Source organism: Schistocerca nitens, chromosome 5, assembly GCF_023898315.1.
Source record: "Schistocerca nitens isolate TAMUIC-IGC-003100 chromosome 5, iqSchNite1.1, whole genome shotgun sequence".
Lineage (NCBI taxonomy): Eukaryota > Metazoa > Arthropoda > Insecta > Orthoptera > Acrididae > Schistocerca > Schistocerca nitens.
The window spans coordinates 303205139-303230289 of record NC_064618.1 but is presented as its reverse complement, the minus strand read 5'-3'; the positions used below and the strand labels follow the sequence as shown (position 1 = coordinate 303230289).

The 25151-nt window shown below is 42.9% G+C and overlaps 1 protein-coding gene across 1 annotated transcript in view; it reads right to left on the bottom strand.

The window, feature by feature from the left end:
- LOC126260898 (terminal nucleotidyltransferase 5C) overlaps positions 1-23681 on the bottom strand; it is a 91928-nt gene extending 68247 nt beyond the window's left edge. Inside the window, exon 1 of the mRNA XM_049958350.1 lies at positions 23382-23681. The gene's annotated coding sequence lies outside the window, so the exon portion shown is untranslated. The remainder of the gene's footprint in view (positions 1-23381) is intronic.
- Positions 23682-25151: the final 1470 nt, after the last annotated feature.

Below are 25151 nucleotides of genomic sequence, written 5' to 3'. Positions count from 1 at the left end.
ACGTGGCCACTAAACATCTGCTATAGTCAGGTTAGTATTTTATTTCCTTTCCCCTACCGTGTTTCTTTGTACCCTGTAACTCAGTTCTTCAGGCCACTAATTTGCCCACACAGTACAACAATCTTGTTCAGGGTAAGAAAGGTTTAGAACAGGGACGACGTCGTCTTCTTCTCTAGTGTACTCTCTGTACAGTGATGAAGTAATGCTGGGAATAAAGGTTCAATCGTCGGATTAAAATCCAGAGTAAAATGAAGTCCAGAATTACAAAACCTGTTAAATGGAATGAACAGTTTAGTGCCGATTAAGTACAGACAGTAAACCCAAGAGCATCTAAACTAACAGGAAATAGATTAGCAGTAAATATCTTTATACTGGTGACCACGACATAGAATGAAGGAATTTGTCTCGGTAGCGAACTAACGTAACGGACGAACCAACCATAATCACAAGCGAAGAGCACATTTCTGGCCAAGAGGGTATTCCCAGCTAAGAGAAGTATTGTCAATCATGGTTTTCAATTTGAGAATAGTATCTTAAAAGTTGTGCTTATGGAGAAAGTATGGCTGAATCATGGATTGTTAGAAAACCGGGAAGAAGAGAATCGAAGCATTTGAGTTACGACAAGGAAGGATGTCGACGATTGTGGACGGTTAGATGTGGAACGACGAGGTTCTCAGCATCTTCAAGGAACATATGGCAGCACTGTCGAGAAGGAGAGGAAGAAACGACAAGCCTTAAGACGTCGAGTAACTTCCATTGTATTAGAAGTAGCTGTAAACTGTACAAACTAAACTGGAACGTATGCAACAAATAAGGAAGTTGGGTGCAAGCACTACTCAAGAGGTTTGCGCAGAAGGGAATTCGTAGCGGGTTACATCATACCCGTCAGAATATTTTCCAGGTACATAGAAGTGATTCAGTTACCATCAGTAGCACTATAGAGTTGTCCGCCAACGATACTACAAGGAAAGTATCCTCTTTTGACAATAGTAAGGAAATGTAACGAGACATGCAGGGACTACCTTGGTGGAAGGATTGGTACGGGGTGCATCCAGCCTCGTGATGCCCATTGAGGAGTTGCTTTAATGAGAAATAACAGCTCCAAGCCGAGAAGGGTCGGGAAGGCGGTGTGTTGATCCCACGCCGTTCCATACAATAATCAGGTGACGCCATAGACTGAGGATAACAAGGCGGTCAGTCAGTCCGTCCCGGTTGGTGTATCAGGATGACAACGCTGAGCTTTGGTTTTTGCTTTGTCTGAACGTGAATAGATCAGAGCGCTTGAAACGGAGATGATATCCGATTACAGGATCAGTCATTAACATTCTGATCCTACCATAGCGTTGAAGTATGTAAGTGTAATATAAAGAACATATGAAATGGAACGATAACGTCCTGATATTAGGGAAGGTGAGGAGTTCTTTGGAGTTGCTAGACGAGTTCTGGTGAAATGTACAGAACATGTAAATTAGCAAGACGCTTGTGCGAACTCTACTGGAGTATTGTCCGGTGTATAGATTCCTTAACTTCTCATGACAATAGCTAACGAATTCACGGACTCGCTACCACGATCATAACCGGTACAATCTCAGCCCACAGTGAAGTTTAACAAATGGTCGGTAAACAAATTGAAACCCTTGGGAGAAGCACGACGTGTTGTCGTGAAACCCCGTTGAGTAAATCTAGATAGCAGTATCTTCCTCAAATACACGTTATCAGTATGCTCTGCCACCAGTTTATCTCGCGTAGGGATCGTGCGAATACGATTAGAGATTGGGGCGTGTTCACGGCCATACACGTTATTTCCTCCTCCTCCTCCTCCTCCTCCCCCTCCCCCTCCCCCCCCCCCCCCCCCGTCAATACACGAAAGTGCAATATATGATTTTGAACGATGTACCCGAAATGCTATGTAGTAGCTTGCTGAATATATAAGTGTGTATCGTTCAGCTTTTGCCTTTTGGTAGAGAACGAGATGAAAGTTTAACTAGATGCTGTTTGTACTGACCATTCGCCAACAATTCGACACAATGGCTGAATTCAAACGTGATCCAACTGAAATTTTTGTTAGGATCTACTATCAGTCGCTAATAACGTTACTGAAAAATCTTCCACAAAATGATTCTCGCGAAGCGTCTAACCGAAGTTTGCGAAATAGTACATACCAATCTGCTCAATGTATCGACAGACCGTGTTGCTGCGTTCTGCCTATGGCGTTGAAGAGTTACATCAGCCTTATTTGTTATGCAGAACTAACTTCAACGGTAGTACAGATCTGTCTCGAAAATCTCTAAATTAATCTTTACTAGTACAATAAAAAAGCGCTACCGCAGAAGCTCTTAACTCTAGTTCACTATTTTGTGAATGTAATGGAAGGTTCTAGTGCAAAATACTATCGATTACTAGACTTCTACGGCGGTAGCGAGGAAGGTGCAGAAGTTCTTCCGGGATTTTCGCATGGAGGTTTACGATAGGGCTTATACTGTATAGGGAAGCAATTATGAGAGGGACAAACCGTTTCATGATGCAATGATTTTCTGAGCCGTAAGGAGTTTCCTCCGTAGATCTATTACACGTCATTCAATTTTAAAGTAAATGTATGTGGGACCATGTGTATCGTATAGCACCTTGTCTTTGTGGTCCTGTGCTTGACATGAAGACTGAAGACTTTCAAACGTAGTCCAATACTATTCTACATTCCATGTACAGCCTTCGCCGAAAGAGAAACAATGATGAACTAACACTTTTGTTAAACGTCTCTTACACCCATAGGTGTCTTTACAATGCCAAACTTTTGGTGATACTTTAGAAGGGATTGGATGAAAGCCGTTTGTCGTTTTTCTTGTTGCGCTGTAACTCTTAATTCCTAATTCCTATCGGAAGATTATGAATATTAGCCATAGCAACGAGTTTTCGTATACTATCTTTTCAGCACGTAATGCAGATTTGTTCTTAGCCCATTAACGGTATATCGAGCTCTCATCAGCTTGAAGTGTGTCTGACCAAGGTTCAACACTTGACACCTGGCCATCATAGTTAATAATCTTTCTATTTGGGCATCACAACTGAAGTGCAGAGCCGACGTTTCGGCCTCAACGTCGAGAAAATTAATGCGGAATATTTTCCTAATACATTTTAAACTTCTTACCAGAGGTGTGAAATCTGCTTCTCTTGGAAGTCCGTTTAGGGGAATAGTGTTTAAGATGGAATTCATGCACGTTATGTCTGGTTACATTCGAGGAAAATACCAGAAACATGCTACGGTTATTGGACAGTACCTTGTGGAAGTGCACATTTATCTCATTACTACCAAGTGAAGCATACGAAACTCACTGAAATGTGAACAACCTCTTAATTGAGGGTTCACGCTTTTTCTATCAACCCCCTGAACTAATTAACTACCAGTTCTTTTGCCTTTGTACACAGACACTAGTCTAGTTTAGAAACTGCGGGTCGCCCTTTATGTAGAGAGTTTTAATGCAGAAATACTGCAATTTTTGCGATGCTGCCTCTCAACCTGTTTACCTAGCTATTTTATTCTAGCATCATTTGTTTCTGGTTCGGAAACATGGTAAACGAGTTTCAGCATGGAAGTAGAGGTAACTTTAAATTGAGAGCTCTGTGATTCTATCTGTGACCGCTACGAATACTTTTTTCCTCTAGACTTTTAGGTATTTTTGTTTTGTTTTGTTTTGTTTTGGTTTTAGGGCGCAAAACTGCTATGGTCATTAGCGCCCGGTCCGTGACTTAGGAAACAGTAAAAAACCGAAAATGGAAACCAGCAGCAATGGGAACGAAAGTCAAAATTGGAGAAACAAAGCAGAAGGAAGGCTTAAAAATCCACTACAGAAAGGGGATAGACTTTAGGTAGTTTGATACTGGCATCTGTATTTTGTTCATTCTCGTGGTGGGAAACGCTGTGGTTTATAACTGGCCGTACGGAAGTTCATTTACAACTAACAGAAAAACTTAGGGCACAGTACGTAAAGCACCTATGCCCGTCATAACTCAAGGCTCACGTACTCCGTTAGTAACATTTGTTAAGAGTCCAGGATAAAAATTTCAATAAAAATCACTGAAATGATGTTTGTGTAATAGAATAACATTGGGAGTTAACTGCAAATGTCTGAAAATTCTCACGAAAGTCCATGTGCGAAAAGAATTTGTTGAGAATGCAGCTGCAAGTGCTAGATTGGACGAAGTGTGTAACGCAAGCCGTAACTGAACTGCGTAAGCCGCACTGCGCTGACGGGTTAAGTGAATAAGCGGTGTGTTTATACTGACAGCCCACGCCACCCGGCAGAGCGTCCGAGCTAGCCATGTCCCGCTTAAGGTATTTCGTAACAGCCAAAAAAAATCGATGGTAGAGTATCGGCGCGAGGGCCAGGTCGACCGCGGCGCGGTCGACAGGGAAAACTAGAGGCTTTGCGGTCCGGGCCGCACCAGAAAGCGAGAGCAACCGGCCGGCCGCCCACGGCCACGCCGCCAGCAACCGGTTCCACATCCGGGACGTCGCCATATACAGCGCCGCCGCCGGAGATTGCCGAACGCTGGCGATCGTCGCCGAGCGCGAGCGCATGACGCGCGCGCCGGTGTTTCCCTTCCCGTCCCGTCGTTTTAACTACGGCCATCGCATCGGACGGCCTTCACGCGCTCTCGTCGGTCAGTTCCGCTCCGCTGGTATCTCACTGCTTGTCGAGGTCGCGCCTTGCCTGTAGACGATACACGAGCGCAATCCGGAACGCTTTCGTAAATCCCCACGGTAAACGGTTCCATTTCGTAATTTCCAGGTAGAGTCACGACGCCTAACACTTTTTCGGGTTAAGTTCGGTACCGGATACGATGGGCTATGAAGTATTTTTCTATCCCTACCTGCACATCTATATTCTGTAGGTAACTGGCAGAGGGTACTTTGATTATCGTGCCAGTCTCGTTCCATATTGGAATGGTATGCAGGAACTTTTGTAAACCTTTATCACTACTGCTGTGGAGGCCTAGTTGCCACTGCTGCGTTAAGCCTAGCTTGTGAGTTCGTGAAATGACTTCTGGTGCTGTACACGGCTAGTAATTTCTCCATGTCACTATTACACAGCTGTGCCTCAGGGTCAGCTAACAGGATAGGAGAACGAAGGTTCTGCAAAGAACTGGTGAACAATCAAGAATGGGGTGCTGCAAGGTTTGGTCTTGAGACCTCTGCTGTTCTTAATATATATTAATGACTTGCCCTTCTATATTTACGAAGATGCAAAGCTGGTACTTTTTGCCGATGATACAAGTATAGCTATCACACCCGACAGACAAGAATTAACTGGTGAAATTGTAAACTATGTTTTTCAGAAAATCATTAAGTGGTTCTCTGCAAATGGGCTCTCATTAAACTTTGACAAAACACAGTACATACAGTTCCACACAGTAAATTGAATGATCCCATTAATAAATGTAGACTAAGATCATAAATCGGTAGCTAAGGTAGAATATTCAACATTTCTAGATTTATGCATTGATGGGTTGAACTGGATAAAATACACTGAGGGTCTACTGAAACGTTTGAGTTCAGCTACTTATCCTATTAGGGTAATTACTAATTTTGGCGATATACATCTGAGTAAATTAGCTTACCACGCCTATTTTCATTCTCTGCTTTCGTATGGCATCATATTCTGGGGTAACTGAGTAAAAGAGTGTTCATTGCACCAAAGCGTGTAATCAGAATAATTGCTGGAGCTCATCCAAGATCCTGCAGACACTTATTTAAAGAGCTAGAAATCTTTACTGTAGCCTCACAATTATATATATATATATATATATATATATATATATATATATATACTCTTAAGAAATTTGTTATTAACAATCCGAACGAATTCAAAAGTAATAGCACTGTACATGGCTACAACACTAGGAGAAAGGATGATCTTCACTACTCAAGGTTAAATCTAACTTTGGCTCAGAAGCGGTAAATTATGCTGCCACAAAAGTCTGTTCACTTACCTAATAGCATCGAAAGTCTGACATAGCCTTATAGCATTTAAAAGGAAATTAAAATAATTTCCTAATGGCAACTCCTACTCATTAGATGAATTTTTGGATATAGTAAGTGGATAATTTCCCAACCTCCACAAAAAAAAATTATTGAGTGTCATGTAATATTTTGTCTAATGTAATATCTTGTATAGACACCTTTTATTAATTTGACACGTTCCATATCATTACGAAGTGTCGTATTCATGATCTATGGAACAAGTACTAATCTAATCCAACAAATTAGTTACAAAGTCATACAATTGAGTCAAAGGTTTACTTATCTTTGTGACCTGTAACAATGAAATCTGCAACACTGCATGTAATGTAACACAAAAAGGGCCCTCAATGACCGTACCAATTACAGTAGGTAAACTTCACAATACACAGCAAGTGCAATTTGCAACAACTGCTCACTTAAGAGTTCCCTATACGACTTGCCCTTTCTAAGTCAGGCCTGGATGATTATCGCTAAGTGGGCGAGAGCTGGTCTTCCATCTTCCGAGTAGGGTTCTGTCCGTTGTCCGGTCATTGGTGGGTTGTACTCTGCCTTCAATTGTCCCGTGGTGCTGGTTGAACTCGCGCAAGTGGCGATTGTCTATGGCAATGGCACCAGCTATCACCATGGCAACTGCGGTGCGTTTATCTTGGCTGTGTTGTTCGGACGACGCAGCAGGAAGAACGACTTAACGTTGCGCGTGAGCGCTAATCTGATTTCACTTTCGTGTTCTTTTCGCTAGCCTTGGTTCACAACGACTGTCGTTTAGTGTCTACCACTTAAGTTTTGTATTACCGTGAAGCTCACGTGCATTCTGAACGGAAGTGACTAAACGCCGTATTCTTTAGGTGTTTTCCACTTCCTGCATCAGTGCTGTGGTAAGGGTTACATACTGAGGAACATTTCTGCAGCATTCCCACGTACCTTTTCAGATGAATGTGGAAGATTTTCGCAGTGTTTCTACGCTTTATCTCCTCAGTCTGTTCAACTGCGATCCGCTTCAGACTTAACTGCAATGAGCCACTTAGGACTATCTGCCGGCGTTACTATCGACATGGATCTGACTGGATAAAATACTCCAGGCTCCTGTCAAAAGTGATATGAAGGAAGATACATTGGGACCATGTTCCCGCTTTATCACCCAATTCTGTAAGCACACGGCACACTAAATCCACGAGTTCAAGTGCTACCGGTTCCTTTCACGAAGCCAGGAGAGAAGTAGATTTTAACTGCCAGTATGAGGAAAGTTTAGTACTGCAGTCACAGCGCTGACCACAGCCAAAGAACTGTGCGCACCAAATGCAAACTGTAAAGTAAAGATTTGTTTGTAAACCGTTCATTCTCTCAAATTCGCTAAAAATTTATCTTTAGAGAGCCGACATACCCTGCAGGTGCACGTAAGGTTTTCGTTAGGTGGTGACCCATACAACTACGCTGGTACGTTGGAACACCAGTGTTCTCTAGGCATTAGTATGTTATATACGCTAACCGATGTATGCTGTGAGATCCCTTTCAGCTAGAGAATTTTAACAGTAATTAAGCGCTAAATTAACCACATGAATCTATAACACGCAAATACCTGAAAACGTCACAGTCGTGGAATGGGCGACGAGAGATCGAAGATGAACCTATAGTTTGTATTGAAGAGTTAGGGATAGAACAGAAGAAAGCAAGAACATGCCTACTACTAGGCTTTTAGTACTGCAGGTGTGTGAAATGCAAGAACTGACACCAGTGGAATGTTGCCGAAGAGAACGATACAGCGATGGCAAGATGCCCGATACACAAGGTATGCAGTTTAGACTTCCGAGCGAGAGTCGCGCAGCAACGTCGCTTCTGCGAGACATTTCTCAGCTGCTTCGGTCATGCTTTCTAATGCAGCCCGTACTCGCGCCACTGCTTCGGATGGCTAGTTTTCCTAGTAGACCAACTGGCCGATCTCCATCCAAAAGTTGAGCGATTAGCTAACGAGAGGCGACGGTTACCGAAAGAGACTTCGCGAGTTCTAATTGAAGCCAAGAACTCTATTCCTTTCTACTGAAATTTTACGTGTATATTTACTTTTAGACTAAATAACCCTGTTCTCTACATCTTGGTGCAGTCAACTGACTACAGGTAGTAGATATCAGATGTGTGCTAACTACGTTTTCCAGTTCATTGGTCAGCTCCTTTCATTTTATTGGACGCCACTGGATAGCTAAAGGCCATTAATTATTCGTTTTGTAGTGGTATGTTTAACGTTTCCTCGCTGGTCCAAGTAGGGCTCACGACCTTAATTCAAACTGGGCCCATCAATAGCTCAGATTTCGGTCGCGGCTACAGTGCAATGACACCTCCCAGTACGAAACTGAAGAACTTTTTATGTGGAGTAAATACTGTAAAAAGTCCACCTCCGTAGCGGTAGCATTACCGTCTACCACGCAGGGGGCCCGGGTTCGATTCCCGGCAGGAGACTTGTGTGTCCGTTTTCATCATCATTGACTCAAGTCGCCGAAGTGGCGTCAACTGAAAAGAACTTGCAATACGGTGGCCGAACGCCCCAGAAAGGGGCCTCCTAGCCAACAACGCCATCCGATCATTCATTCACTCTAATGAAAGTTTATAAGTGTGAGTGATTCGATCTGCAGCTAGTAGCACATATTTAAAACGAGACTATTACATGATTAGTAGAGATAGGTTCATTTAATGAGCACTAAAGCGTTAGATACGCTTAGGGAATCCTAGCGGCAGACGCTGCAATGAAGGCGTTCTAGATCACGGTGTGGTTTACTGTTCAAGATCCTAGTGCATACTTTCCTAGACAAGTCAATATATTACTTTCTCCGTGTATGACGCGAAAGTCCATGAAGATAAAATTTGTGAAACTCCAGCACTCATGGACGCCTGCTAACAAACGTCATTTCCGCAATCCATTCATGACTGGAAAGGAAATTGAAATTAAAGTGTTACACGTAGTACACTTACACAGCGTTAGGCGACTTTCGGAGTAGAAGTGAACTGATAACTCCATTAAGGGTTTTAGGGTTGTTTCTCTGATAGTGTCTAGATATTTAAAAACGTATTTACTTCAGATCTGTGTGCGTTTTAACTGAACTGATTTTTACGAATATTTATGAGTATATTTGTGTGTTTTGTACTATGCGAAAAATTTCTGAGATATACAGATAGACATCCAACAATTTATGTCTAATACCGGAGACGAATCCGAAAGAGAGATGACTGTTCATCTCCGAGGTCAGTGGAAAACGGAGGCTAGTGTTTAAAGGAGACAGCATCTATATTTACGCATTTCAGTGGAATTCGTATTAGCCGAACACAAAAATTAAGCAGTTTAACCGACCGTCTAATGACAAGTACGATGAAAATTTTTTCTCTAGAGCGTTTCTGTGCTGGATAACAAGGGCGTCTGGCAATTCCGTATAAAACTCTGTACTTTTGCTTATGATGTAGAAGTGTGGGTCGTGATCTGTGGAACTGAGGGTCTGCTTTCGTAACTATCACTTTTGTGAAATATATAGATACACATAAAATTTTAGCGCGTGCACTTTCCTGAAATGATAGTACGTGAGGTTACCAGAAGAACAATTCCCGAACGCCGCCGAACTGATTTCCACGTTTTCCTCTTTCAGAACTGTGAAGTTCCTCTGAAAATACAGAGCATGACAAATTCCATTTACTGCTACTTTTCGAGCACTGCAATTCAAGATGCCTAAGAACATTTGACAGCACATCGAGGGTCAAAGTTATGTAACAAAGCAAGGAAGGCGTTCAGCAGATAAGGTATGGTCGTTGCTCCCGTCCAAACAAAAATATAGTATTCATCGTAACGAATAGATCTCTAGAAGCGCAAGACAGTTACTAATTACCCGAAAGCTTCGTGAAGGGATGTGGTGAATATTAAAGTATATTACGATTAATAGCTACAGAAAAATGAACTAATTCCACTGTCCTTTAGCATGAACATTAATCGTTTTCGATTGTGAGATTCATTTCGGAACGATGTTTCTGAGACGTGGTCCCAGAATACATTAGAGTTCCCAACAACTGGTTGTGACCAGTTTTTCTTTTACTGTAAGGTGAGACTGTGCTGCACTAATAGCTCACCTATTTAGCTGCAAATTCCGACACTATTACAGGTCATTAATAGCCCACACTGTCTGGACAATACCGTACAGAGAACTGAAGAGAGAATGTTTCACTAAATTTTTATGAGTATGTTGCAAAACATCACTCAAATGATAAACTGCGAACACTAAATTCTGTGCAGTAATGAACACATGTCACTGAAAAATTGTGTAATCTAAAACTTGTGTACCTCTCACTGTGCTATTTTAAGCATCAATCGTGTAACTGAATTGCACTAGATATAGATTTTCTGGAGATTGCGTGAAATCCGCGTGCTGTAATTCATCTACGTACAAGTAATATTGTACCCTAGGATGACAGTGTTTGCGTCTGGATACTTAATTAAAATGAAGTATAGACTATCTTTAGAGAAAGTGATAAGGCATACTTTTTATAGCAATTTCTGCTATGAGTACCTGACAAAGGGGTTAACAGTATGAGTAAGCACAGCTGGTAGTCAAAATTTGATGGAATAGTGCGTATTTTCGTGGACACGAGTGCTTGCAGTAAGTGAACGGTGAAGACGTTTAACCACAGAAGCACGCTTTGGCATTCCTGTCCGAACGCCAACCGGCATTGGGAGTACTCGAGTAACAGTTTAAAGTCACGTCGGCGGAATCACAATGTTTGAGGTACTACCAAGGACAAAACCTGCGGATGACCTTGCGCCAGCCATCCTTCGTGCCACACGAAGTCAATGTCAATTCTCGACTGACATCGTTCTGCCGTTCACAGCTTTCATTCAGCAACGGGTTTAAGACAACATTTTTCTAGTAAACGTGGCGCATCTAAACAGTTTCTTGAATATGGTACATAAAATACGACTAATTACCTAGGTGCTGCTTCGTAAGTTTCAGCCTGCCGTGCACCCAACAGAGTTTTTAAAGAAATACGTAAGTCAGATCCGAAGTGACCGTAAAATACTGATTAGGGTGGTCGGCTGTTTAAACCGGTGCGTTTAATTCCTCCCCGTACTGTCATGACAGAAGTATGTTCATTAAGTCCCAAGTGCAAATCTGCGGAGATCTAATACCGGTTATCTGCCCGTGTGCCTCACGGATGTGACGTCAGACGGATTGTGTGGGTATTTAGATGTGGAAGTATTGTCTCTGCCACATTGAAAATCACCATACGCAACCTGAAACGGGGTTAGCGTGGCGGACTGATAAGCGAAGATGCTCGGGTCAGATATCCGGCCGATAGGCGATATTGTCCCTCAGGACTGTGATGGTCTTACATTCGTATCTTCATAATTTACATTTCTATGGAGATGGCTGGATGGTCACAGCCACAAAGCCAGTAACTTTAAAAAAGAAACCTCAGAAACCCAAATTTCTTACTAAGCTCTACGCTATGATCATGTTTTCTCCACCGATTATGCCACCTTCAAGGTATTAATTCGTGACTGTTTACCAGTTCACGTGCAGAACGTTTGTCATTTCACCCTTCATATTATCTTCACGAAACTAGCATTAACACTTTGGAGTGCTTTAGTATTTCGCATTTTTTCCCGTCAGTAACCTGTTCTGCTTATGTTTAGTGCCGTTGCACTGCCTTACAAAAATACATCACGATATTTGTGTTTCCCAGTTACGTCGCCTTAACCTCTGAAAAAATTTGAAATGCTCAGAACTTCCCAATTTTGCTTACGAGTGCAGCCACTTCAGATAACGGCAGTTAATTCAGAATGATATTTTTACTCTGCAGCGGAGTGTGCGCTGATATGAAACTTCCTGGCAGATTAAAACTGTGTGCCGAACCGAGACTCGAACTCGGGACCTTACCTTTCGCGGGCAAGGTAGAAGACGAGGTACTGGCAGAAGTAAAGCTGTAAGGACGGGGCGTGAGTCCTACTTGGGTAGCTCGTTGGTAGAGCACTTGCCCGCGTAAGGCAAAAGTCCAGAGTTCGAGTCTCGGTCCGGCACACAGTTCTAATCTGCCAGTAAGTTTCTCGGCAGTTAATTGTTTTCCGAGTCAGGCATTTATTTTTGGGTCGAACTTGTTTAGACCTTTCAAACTTCAAGTTTTTGATTGGTCTATGTTGCTTAGTACTACGCTGAAGCTCTTTGGGTGGTTGTGTTACTAACTGAGGCTGTTCGAACAGTTTACGAGCTGAAGACATTGCACCAATTTATTTCCAAATGTTTGTTTGCATCCTACACAAAACATTGGCGAAATCGGCTTCACATAAGCTTCGTGATTTGAGGCGAGTGTTAGTGCTGCAATGAGCTTTATGAATATGCAAAACTATGTACGTCGCACTATACTGAGAAAGAGTAAGGACTGAGGAAGCTGAGACCGCTCACAAGTGAAGAGCTAGGCGGGGCGCTGCCTCTGGCCCGACACCAGATACGAAGCAGCACGGTGTGTCGGCTGGCCAAAGAGGCGACCCACAAAGGAAAGGCAGCGTGAACGGCTCTGTAACCGTACGCTGCGACGCGACGGCGCCTCTGCTCGGGCCGGCTTCAGTTTCTGCCACCAACTTGTTACATTGCGCGCTGCCCGCTCAAATTTCCTCCTCCCAACACGGAAACAAACACCAAGTCTTGTAAGCGCGATGTCTGTCAGGCTCCTCTGGCTGTAACAGCGCCCCGAGATAAATGTTCATTTAGGGAATGTTCGAATGCAGCACTAGTGCTGCACTGCTTTGTTCATAGGGATTTAATGCCTAGGCGTAGGACCATGTAAAGTCGGCTGTAGATAAGGATGACTGCTGTTTACTAGGAGATTTCTAGAAAGGTGTAGCTGATCTTTAAAGGAGACTTCATTAGTAACACTAGGGCGACGTACTCTGAGAGCCGCTTTTGAGTTTGGAATCCCCACCAGGTTTGATTACAGGAAAACGAGCAATTCAGATGATTGCTGCTAAATGGTTCAAATGGCTCTAAGCACTATGGGACTTAACATCTGAGATCAGTCCCCTACAACTTAGAACTACTTAAACCTAACTAACCTAAGGACATCACACATCCAAGCCCGAGGCAGGATTCGAACCTGCGACCGTAGCAGCACCGCTGTTCCGGCATGAAGCGCCTAGAACCGCTCAGCCACGGCGGCCGGCGATTTCTCCTAAATTTGATACCAGCAGGTTCGATCAACATGCTATTATTACGATAATAAGCGAAATCAAATGACATTCCTTTGAGTGAACAAGAGGTTTTCCCCCCCTTGAGTTGAATACCGAACTGTAAGGACATCAGAAGGATACAAGAGAGAAATCCAGGGGAGCCCGATTGCAACCAATATATAATCAGACAGAAGCAAGGAGAAGTATGGGGAGAAGGAAGAGGGCGTAACGTTGGCGAGCCGCCTTGAGAAGAACACTTTTTTCGTAAATCACTGCTAAGAAACTTCTGAGACTACCGACACGTTTGTGACAGACTGCAGAAACATTTTGCTGCCAAGGTACACAGCCTCAGGTTCTGCGTTAGTACACTTTTGAGCGTGTAGTCCTCCCCTTGTTTCCATCTTGCTGATACATAAACACTCCATTCCGCATTACTTTACAGGTGCTACTCGGCAATATCTAGTAAGTGCACCAAGTGCCTGCGATCTGCGGCCCTTGACTGGACGAGACATATGTCTACTCGCTGCATTATCTCCAGGCTACCTGCTGGCCGCTTGCAACATCAGACCAGCTTACCTGCGTGCACGAAGTACCTGCCTCCGCCGCCCCCCCCCCCTCTCTCCAAACACACACACACACACACACACACACACACACACACACACACACACACACACACACACACACACACACACAAACGTCAAACGGCAACTGCCTCCTTTCTAGTCTGAAGACTCGAAAAGTATCTTGACAAGAACCCTAGGAACAGTATTAGCTAGTACCCGTGCCCGTCTTGCTCGTGTCAGGTAGGAGGCTTTCTGTAGCGTTAGGTGCCTGCTGTAATTTCTCATGTGCACCTTACCTGAATGACGTGTCCTCGTGTACTACTATCCTGGCTCTTCTAATCACTTAGCAGATCTGTCTGCCCTGCTTGCTGTAGTACATTTCAAACTGATTAAATTTAGAATGAAAATGTAACAACCGGTCATACTCAACCCCTAGCAAATATGGGCGCTGATAGAGTGACGACTTTTAGAATCTAATCATTTAATCCAAAGTTTTAAAAATCTACGAATCATCGTTAATGGCCAGGCGGCAGTTTCCAACGCACTCCCCAGGACCAGAACTCGCTATGTACCGTTTAGTCAGACAAAATTAATGGTCAGAATATTATCTCATGTTAGTGAGAAAGGTATCTTTTCTTGCTGACAGACGCGTTCCCTAAATAAAACGTTAACATGGGTGAAATACTTGTGTTCATTAGAGCAATCATAGATATGGCCAACGAGAGTATTATGTCTCCTCAGTGTCAGCAGAAATTAACGCATGTATGCAATTACACAGCAGGGAACAGTTGCTAAGTTTAACAAGACAAATGTCTTATTTTATAAGACTAAACCAGTGTTTTTAAGTATACATCTGATACTATGTATTGCATTGTTCTCGCTGTTTCAGTTGCGAACTACCTCTATGTAGAAGTTCACTACTTCCTTCGTGAAGAAATATACCATATAGCTATGTGCCATTCGTTAAAATGTTGTTCAATCGACTACCGCTGTTTCCCAGAATGACAGCCAGTTTCCTTTCTGTTTTGTCCCTGCAGAGTTCCATTTAATATCTTGCTATTGGGACAAGGGATCTGATGACAGTAAATTCATCAGTACAAATGTAAATCGTGGTATCTGAGGAAAACAGTTATTCATCAGTCTCCATTTATGCTAGATCTGTATTAAGTGTAACAGTACCCACGACGTGAAACAATCCTAGCGAATTACACCGACTTGGGAGACTGAACTGAGCTATTGGAGGGCAGAATATACAGAATCTAGTTCCAATGGGGTATCTGGTTAAGTCAATAAGCTCAGCTACATACGTCAAAATTTGTGTGTGAAAGTGTTTTGTAACTGTTTCGGGAAACTAAAGTGGTTAGAATCAGCGTCAGTAATATACACTTTCAAAAAGAATATACGTATTTGTAATGCATATATTTATTAAACTGTAAAACATACGAATATGAAACCTGACATTTACGAACCGAAACTCAAGTTCAGATTACAGATGTTCAATATGTCCATCAGCGACACTAACAATATCACATCGATACTCAAATTCCTCCCATGCTCTGGCAACCACGTCAGTCACTGATGTTAGGGCAGTGCGGATCCGGTTCTTCAACTCTTCCAGGTTCTGCGGGAGTGGTGCTACATTAACGTTGTCTTTAACGAAACCCCACAGGGGGAAGTCCGAGGGTGTAAATCCTGTGACTACGTTGGAAACCAGTGAATTCGTGCAACATTGTCTTCAGGAACACAAGGGCGGCCAGGACTTACGTAAACATCCTGTATATAGAAACTCGATACCATCTGCCAATGTTCCACCCATTCGGAGAATCAATTTGTTACCTAAGCATGAAACGTCTTTGCACTGGAATCACGGAATTGCACGTCGCAAACTCGAGAACAGAAAATGATTTCTGTTGCGGAGTTATTTTAAACTTATGACGGTTACCAGCAAAACAGAAGACAACTGGCATCTATCGGCTATTAATGTAAACTAGACTACGTATTTGCTTCTCCAGCAGCCGAGCCGAGGTGCAGCGATCGATAGTTTGGACCAAATAATACTTTGTAATGCGTATATTCTTTTTGGAACACCCTGTACTACCTCTGAACATGCCAGTACGAAAATAAGCCAGTAACTGAACCCTGCACCTCTTGCTTTGTGCTGTTCAACAGCGGAGTACGCGTGCCCAGTTTGGTACAATTCTAGGCACGCCAAGCAAGTGGACATACCGCTTAATGAATCCTGCCGCATCATCACAGGCTGTCAGACCAACCCCGACTGATAAATTGTACTGCCTGGCAGGCGTGGCCCCCCAGATATTAGGAGGAAAGTAGCGGCCAGGAAGGAAAAGAAAGGCGTTGACCTCACCTGCCCACCCGCTGTACAAACACCAACCAGCCTGCTCCACTAAAATCTAGAAAAAGCTTCCTGCACACAGCAGAAAACAGCATCGGGACACCGCAGCAAGTGAGGCTGGCAATGTGGCGAGAAGAAAACGCGCACCTTGGGGAATGGTTAGTCCCAAACGAGGAACTCCCTCCCGGCCATATCGAAGGATGGACGACATAGAAATTTCTTAATAGGCTGCGCTCTGGTGTCACACGATCCAAAGAGAATATGCGCAAATTGTGCCTCAAATGAACCGGCGCTGTGTGACTGGACACAAACCACCCTGTGTGACTGGACACAGCACCTGCACCATGAAGGATTTGATGAATGCCACTCCGGAAGCGCTGGACGTGGCCGGGTTCTGGTCTAACACTTCATAAAATAAACTACTTGACCCTGCTTATATATCTGTATACTTTCATTCTATTTTGTATTTGTTATATACTTGATATGTATGTGTTAATCATTCTGATTTTATGTACGATGCTTCTGACACGATTAAATAAAAACTAAACCCTTTCATTCAATTTAATAGCTTTACGGTGAAGCTTCTAGGAATTTTTCAAATAGATACAGTAGCAAACGATAATCTAAGGAATTTCCGATCACATTTATCTAGCTGTATCTGCATCTCTGTCTTGGGACATACCATACTGTATATGGGACGCGTAACAGCACAATATGCTTACACATTATCTACAAATATCTTTCTAAAAACATTGTACACAATATCAGGTAACTGTAGGATTCTAAATACGACGGGAGCTTAAAAAATCGTTGTAGTACGATGATCAAGCCATTTGGTCAGAGCAGCTCTATAGCAGCAAAGAATTGCCGTTCCCGCCAAGGTCTGCGGCGCAACGCGTTTGTTTACTGTTTACACTTTCGGACCAGCGCGTGGCTTTAACTCTCCACTAACCCAATTTCACGGTAAACGCACACAGCCGTAGATCGGAAGCCCGGTCGCTTCCCGCACGTTTCCGTAGGTAGCACCTCCGCCTACGTCAGTGCCCTGATCCGCCAGGATCACATGCAACAGGGTCACGTGACGGCGATCGCAAACTATCGATCATTGGCACTCACGTGTCGCCGCAGCGGACGCTGTCCGCCACCGTCTGTCCACGCCTTACCAGCCTAGCCGACAAGGTGATTGTTGAGCAGGCGTGCACGAGGGCGCAGCGGGCATCTCCAGCCCTTAACGAAAATGCGGGGCATAGTCCGGATGATATCACACAGGACGTAGTCCGGAGGATAAGGCATCTCGGTCTTATCTAGGTTTAAGTAAACTCACGACTGCAACGAGCTCTGGGTATCTGCGTAATGTATCTCTAGAGTTATGAAGTAACGACTCGATAAATCCAATTAACATCTTAAGCCACTAGCACGTATTGTCTCAATGTATTTCATTTAATGTGTTACAACAGTTACCAATCTATTAATTTTTTCTGTTTCTGCTACTTGTACCAAGAACATTTTCAAGTTTTGTATTTACATGGCTTCTTCGTTATTACGACTGGTGGAATATATACTAAATACATTTCGTGAAAAGACATGTATCAGACTACAGTTCATTTGCTCCTTTTGTCTTTACCTAACCCATTCCAATACACTGCCGCCACTACTGAACCTGTCACGGTACTGCGATGAGTCCGACATAACTAGCATCTGTCAACCTGATCCATGTTGGTTTTAGTGTTATGGAGTTCCCTGCAGATAGTTTTCTTCAAACTGACTACTTAGGTCTAGTACTTTCCAGAAAGCTAACCTTCTGCTTTAATTGCAGTATTTTATGCTCCCTAATTATATCAACTGTCTTCTAGGTCCGAGTCATTTGCCAAAACGACCTAGTTATCATAAAATAGTTAATTACCTGATTATTTCGAAATCCGCGTTTCCCTGGTACATTTTAACAGAACACTAAAGCTATAGCAATGGTCGTCAAACTGTTTTATTAAGAGCCAATATTGACATTTTAGGACGATACCTCCTGCCTGAAGCTTATGGCTTAAACACTGAATTTACATATTTTAAGCTATGACTTTCAAGTAAAATATTTGATGTAAGTAATATATTGGAACTGCGTGCGTTTTTCTGGAGACACACAGTTACTAATTTTCTGTATCTAAGCGGATACAACGGCCAATGACATCGCAACATATCATGGTTTCTTTGTTGATTTCCGGGCACATTTTCTGGGCATCTTCATACCTTACTATGTAAAACGACCTAGCGACTGAAGCACGCCGTTTTGAATCAGACCTTTGTATCAGCCCAAGTACAACGAACGGTTTTAAATATTTTAACATTATTAATTCAAAATTGTCAAAGGGATAGAATGGCGGATGACAGCTTTGGGTACATACACGTAAGTAAAAGTCAGTGGTCTCTAATATTTTTGCGTAATGTAAGGCAGTAATTTATTAGATAGAACACACTGCCCTTTTTTGCCGTCGAGTAGTGTGGCGGGAGTTTTTTCCAGGTCGGACACCATGCCTGCGTTAGTGATCCATAGAAGAAACTCTCAAACTGAAATAACTATGAAATGAATTTTTAGGCGAAAAGACGTTGTGTGGTTTTACAAATTGTTGCTCTTCGTGCAAGTGATTTAAGAATAATAAATATGACATCTTACTTCAGACGACTTAGTTTACTAAAAACAGGTTGTTTTCAGTCAGAAAATTACGATGTATATCAGAAATCGTCTGATCATTTCTCAGCGACCAGTGGCGCTGTTCACATCGGAAAGTATCCATGGACGCCTTCTCCTGCCGATCTTACTACCGATTGGGAACATACATAGGTTATGTACGTTGTGACAGTAACTGCAATTATGAAACACGATCAAGAGTGTTTACTAAATGTTTTGAATGTCTCCTTCTCATCACATCATGTTAACCTCAATTTTATTTCACTTTACTTGCTACGGACATGTACGACACATAACCGTCTACGTAACGTGCATTCACGAATCCATGTTACTTCCGTCTGACAGTCCACAGTGGAAGATCGGTACTATTAGCGCAGAGTCGTGCGTCGTCAGCACTTTAAGACAATATTCCCACTCATCCCTATTACTCTTGCAGTAACCGGACTACATACCACTGCCTCTGACAAGCTCACGGGGAATTCAAAAGCGTCAATCAAAATTAAGCACGCAGTAAGATATTACTGTCTTGATATTAGTTTGTTACTGAATAAAAATATACTAGTAAGACGCTCCCAACGTTAGTTGATGTTTTTAGATTCTGCTATTCTTGCTGGAAGAGTTTTATAAAATACGGCTGGAAACCGAGGCAGCATCAACAGTGACTACCACTGACGGAGGGTGTATCTACTCTCGGCGGAGAGAGAGGACGCTTCGCTGAAATGAGTCAGCAGTAAGTTGTCTTCTGTGGAACCACGGAGCATTTGGCTATTTTAACAGCGCACTTTGCGAGTCCTAGTGCAATACAATCACAAATTACCTGGAGACAGTTGATCAACGGCTTTAAATGAGTTACGTAGAACACTGTTCTGCAAGTGTTTAAAATCGTGGGCTATAACGTCGTTTACCACCAACGCAAAATCTTACTTGTGTCAACCAGTAAGTGAAATCTGGTGACCGGACGCCTTACCCACTTCAAGTACAATGTCCGCGACCAATACTTCTCAGGAGACAGCTTTTAACCTAACCGCCTGAGTTTACCCCCAGCTGACTAAACGTACCAGCCACGACACAGCGAAGCAGCTACGCACAGGATGAGCACGAAGCGGACACCTGCATCTGCCGCTCGACGCCTCTTCCTGTTTCGGAAGAGCACAGGAAAACCGCAGGCGATTCACCGATGTTGCCATAACAGCTAATCACCGGCGGCAACATCGCATGTTATTTACTCCGACCACGTCAGGAGTTTAAAAAGCTCTTTGCAACAAACATCCACTCCGTTTGTCAATAGTCGCCAATCACGCACATTTAACACGATACCTCTGACAACTTCGAAATGGCTTAAAAATACGGAAGAAAGTACCCACTCTTAACACAGTTAAGAGCTATGATTTAAGGAACGGTCACGAAGTTCACCTGAAGTAACACAGGAAAGCTGCGGAACAGGTAACTCGGTATGACATGGGATTAAAATTTTGCGCCTCTAGGAAAAAATGCTAGACCCAAAACAGCCTCAGTCGAAGCGCTAATATGTAAAATTCCTGCTATTTCTATTAGTTTCGATATATATGTGACGATAGGATATATACGCGGAACAGTAATAAGGCAAACCAGCTAGTCTTACACCCATTTCATCCATCTACCGTTGAACGTTGACTCTTGTATGCGCTTCCCTGTGCGTTTTTATCATAGCTCGCATGACAAAGGTACCTGAGTACCAGGTGACCCTACTATTCATACAATTTGCTGATGGCTCCCATCAGGTGTATATTCCTCAATGGCTTGTCTTTAAATGCACAGATAGCTTGCAGTCTCGCAACAGTATGCAGGCAAACTCTGAAATGCATTAAAGTAACACTGCTTTGGGATTCCTTATTACAGTCGATATTTCGTGCCTTAACTTGCGCCAAAATCTTACAACAGTCAAGTGCCATAATAGGTTATTCCGGAAATCGTTAACGTAATGAACCTACGACCGGCTTGAAATTAAAGGGAAGCTCGTTTCCTGAAGAGATTCTACGACGAATGGAACAGAAGAATCAGGCTTACTTCACTGCTATGACAAGAAATACTTTAAGAACTAGATCCTCTAAAGTTTTCTTCATATAGGACACGTGTCCCGTCAAGGCAAAGATTATGTGCGACTGTCGGTTCATTGAAGATTATGACCGTCTTCCAGCAATCTGACGTTCAAGTCTACTGCGAAAATCGCAACCAGTGTGTGAGCTATATTATAAAGCTTATTTCTGCTGGAATAAGCATCTCGTCAACACCGAGGGAACTAGCTCGGATAGGCCCTACACGAACGACAGGAAGTCAAGCACGGAAGTTCGTTATCTCTGCAGTGGCAGAAGCAGCGATAGTTATTCTCGGTACACTCTCGAAAGACATCTTCTGGCAGTATTAAACGTGAAACTATTAAGCAATGCTACAGATAATACTGATGCATTCATACTGGAGAAAATACTGCATTGTATGGTACCAGTAAATGTCAAATTCTAAAGATGAGCACGAATTACGCGATCCAAATATAATGCATGACTTATCTAAATATAAAGGTGTGGTTCACCAAGCACTATATCTGGCATATAATAAATGGTTTCTCAATATTTGGCACCTCAAGTTCTGTGTCAATACTTTCATTGCAGCTGCTTCGATTTCGTCTGTCGTGTTCTGACCGCATTGGTCCAATGGTAGAAGGCAGTTCGGCGAGTCTTTACATATACGGTGTGCAGACTTCAGCCCACAGATGCAGAGCTGTCAGGTTTAAGGCTAGCGGTAATCAGAGCGCTGACAGGTCTCAAGGACGCTGCTGACAGCGTCGGCTCATTCCACTGCCGCATGTACACCCACACTTCCTTACTGCCCTTCTAACCAGCAGGGAGAAGCCAGCAAACGGACTACGCATTACATTTCAATCGACAAAGGTGGTAACTTATCCACTCTACAGTCATACGTATCACACTAGTAATCGTACCGAAGATTTTATACGTATCGCATCTAACAAACACGAAATATTAGCTCGTTAGAAACCACTGCGATAAAGTAGGATGAGATTAGACAGGCAAAGCATAACGTCAATAAGAGATACGAGGGAAGACATTAAGGAAATCATTGACAAATACGCTTCTGTGTAAGGGAAAGCAAGTTCCTTATTAAGTTTTAAGTACTGAAGTATTTATGCTGCAAGACAGCTTTCATCTGTTTTAACATACCCACTGATCAGCGCTCCGATTTCGCTTCGAACTGTCAGTTCGTAAACTGACTTGTACTATTAGTTCAATCGTTACAATTAGAATTATTTTTCAATGCAACACTTTAAATAAGGCTTCTGATTTATAATCACTTTCGTATATCTAGTTTCTCGTACAGACTAATATGCCGGAGTGCAGAAAGTTGCCACATTCTAGATCACCGTCGCTTCGGGCTGTCTTTACTACCAGCAGCTATTCAAATGCCAGAAACGTTATTCCGCGAGGATCATAACACTTCTAACGAGTAAATACAAGTGGAATGGCACGTCATCTTAAGTAGTATTATAAATTTCCACTATATTACTAAACACCTGCTTTAAACTATTCCAGTGTCAATGACAGGCACATGTCACATCACTGCTGTTATTTTGTCGTAGAAGTGTTTAAATTTGTATTAAGTCTGCAACAAGGCATCTCTCAACAGCAAAGTCCAGCGCTGTGATGTGCGATGTGTACACCAAAGACTACGCAATCTGGTAACCCGTCTTCCTACCGTATTGTTCTCTGTAGGCATTTTACGCATTAACTTGCGGATGGAAAGTTCTAGTCGCACGAGCAAGCCATTCGAAACACTGAGCTGTAATTTCAAGACCCAAGAAAACCAACAGGTGAAATAGAAAATCAGATCCTATCGGCAAACGCAGCCTGTGAAAATGGGCCCCGACTGCTATACCAGTTTAGAGTTAGTCTTTAGGTTTCCTCTTTAGTCGGCATATCATATCCAATGATCCAGGATAACTGTCGAATTATTAAAGAACTGTCCGTACTATTCTAAATTAAGCAACCTCTAAGCTACCAACCGAAAATTGTGTAGGAATTTTACTCAGTGAAAAAGCTTAAAAAGTTACAAAGACCACAGATAGCTGTTTTTCACTGATACGTGTTATTTAAATTTGAAACAATTAAATACCCTGATTTGTAAGCTGCACCTACTCTTTCATTGGGTCACATATGCCCTAGACATAGAGTAGAAGTCTTTCCCAAATACATTGAGCAAAACACATTCTAATACAACGCAAGAAAATTTATGCTATATGTAAACTTACTGAAGAAACATGACCACCTACATATCAACCGCTTTATTTAGAGGACATCAGTTTATTAGTACGTTTGCAAATATTAATGTGAAAGTGATACAGATAACGACAGATCTGAGTTTTCATAATGAAGACTACGTCAACACGACCTCCGATGCTTGCATTACCTGGCGACCAATACAAGTAATAAGAATTATCTTTGAGCCTGTATGTGGAGCAAACACCAAGTTATCTACCACCGCGACGAGATCTACAACCGTGGGCGCTTTCAGCGTGCGACACTTACATCTGGTCGTGTGAGCTAGCGCGTCTATGTCCTCATAAGAGCGTCGAACGGCCAGTGAAGAAGATGCCTGTGGGTGTGTCCACAATCCTGCGCCAGCCGTCGTACACTGTGGACTGGACAGCTGCGACCACTCAACTCGTTACCGCCGCAACAGCGAGCAAATGACAGAGCGAAAGCTGCGACACCTAGATTCCAGCGCTCGAGTACTTTACTGTATGTGGCTGTGCCTGAACCGAAGCCTCGTTCGGACTGACTGGAGTGTGGCGGCTACGCGATCGCTGCGGCGTCGTGTCGTGCTCGCTGTTACTCAACACGCCGCGCCTGCCCCCACCAGGGGGACGCTCAGATGCCGCCTTGTTTTCTTTCCGCACCGCCAGCGGCAGCACTGACAGCGCGCATCCGCACGCAAACAATCTCTGGAAACAGAAGCTGCTCGATACGCAACGCTTCGAAAGATTGTTTGATGGTTAACACTTAACAGCTCCCGAGTGCAATTATCAGTTTAGAATCCGACGAAAGGAGTTAATATATCTTTTTCAACTCGCTTAAGACTATCAAACAATTATGTCTTATCACTAAGCTATCATTTTCGTTTGTAGGGTTAAACCCTCGCAAAATCAGGGCTTTTTCCACAACACGCATTACCGAGAGGGTACTTTATGACCACCCTAAGAATATTAAAAACAGAATAAGTTAATTGTCGCTGAATTTTATTAACAACATATTTTTTAAAGAGGTACTGATGTGTAAATAGGGCCCAGAATGTGAAAATATCTTTTAGCACCTCTAAGCAATAACGCACCTCCAGTAAAGTGTACTACCGACTTCATGACCACCATAAAAAAAATTTAAATCAGATTTAGTTGACTTGTTGACTTTTACTCTCAAGTAATTGTAAACAGATTTTGAGGTGTAGGTAATGCCCTGAACCTGGAAATACTGAATACGAAATTCACTGGGGAAAGTGACACCTGCTATTGAAACCTAAATTTTTGGGTTAAATTTAAAGGAAAACTTCAAAACACATATGGAATCTCGTAGAATAATTCATTAGAAACAATAATTTTTTTTTTCAAAATTTTAAAACATAAAGTAACTGATGAGATTACAATATTTTCAAAATGTGGGCATAAAGTACTCCCGCCCCCTTGATACTGTGAGGGTTAATAAAATGAGGTCTATAGATGATGGACGTGCCTAGCGAGAGACAGGGAGGGGTAAGTGACTCACACCCTGCCGGCCGAGGTGGCCGTGCGGTTCTAGGCACTTCAGTCCGGAACCGCGTGACTGCTACGGTCGCAGGTTCGAATCCTGCTTCTGGCATGGATGTGTGTGATGTCCTTAGGTTAGTTAGTTTTAAGTAGTTCTAGTTCTAGGGGACTGATGACCTCAGATGTTGCGTCCCATACTGCTCAGAGCCATTTTTGACTCACCCCCCTCCCTCCCAAGAAACTTCCTGCCCCATGAAACACGTACGGGTGAATTAAGCATCGACTTGAAGAGATCCGAATCATGCAATGAATATTTCCTAAGAGTACATGTATCCAGAGTCATTTGTCATAAAATGTAAGACCTATTTCGTCGTTTATCGCGCAATTACGAATAGCTCCCTCGCAGCTTTGCTCACGTGCTGAGTCGAATTGGTTCTGCACCTGTTTTAGATTCATTTCTAACTGTATGCCATAACGGTGGGTTATGTGCTTTCTTTATTGCTCACGTTACTCCGTACTGCACGACAGGCATACAAAATTGAGAGTTACTCTTGCGAAA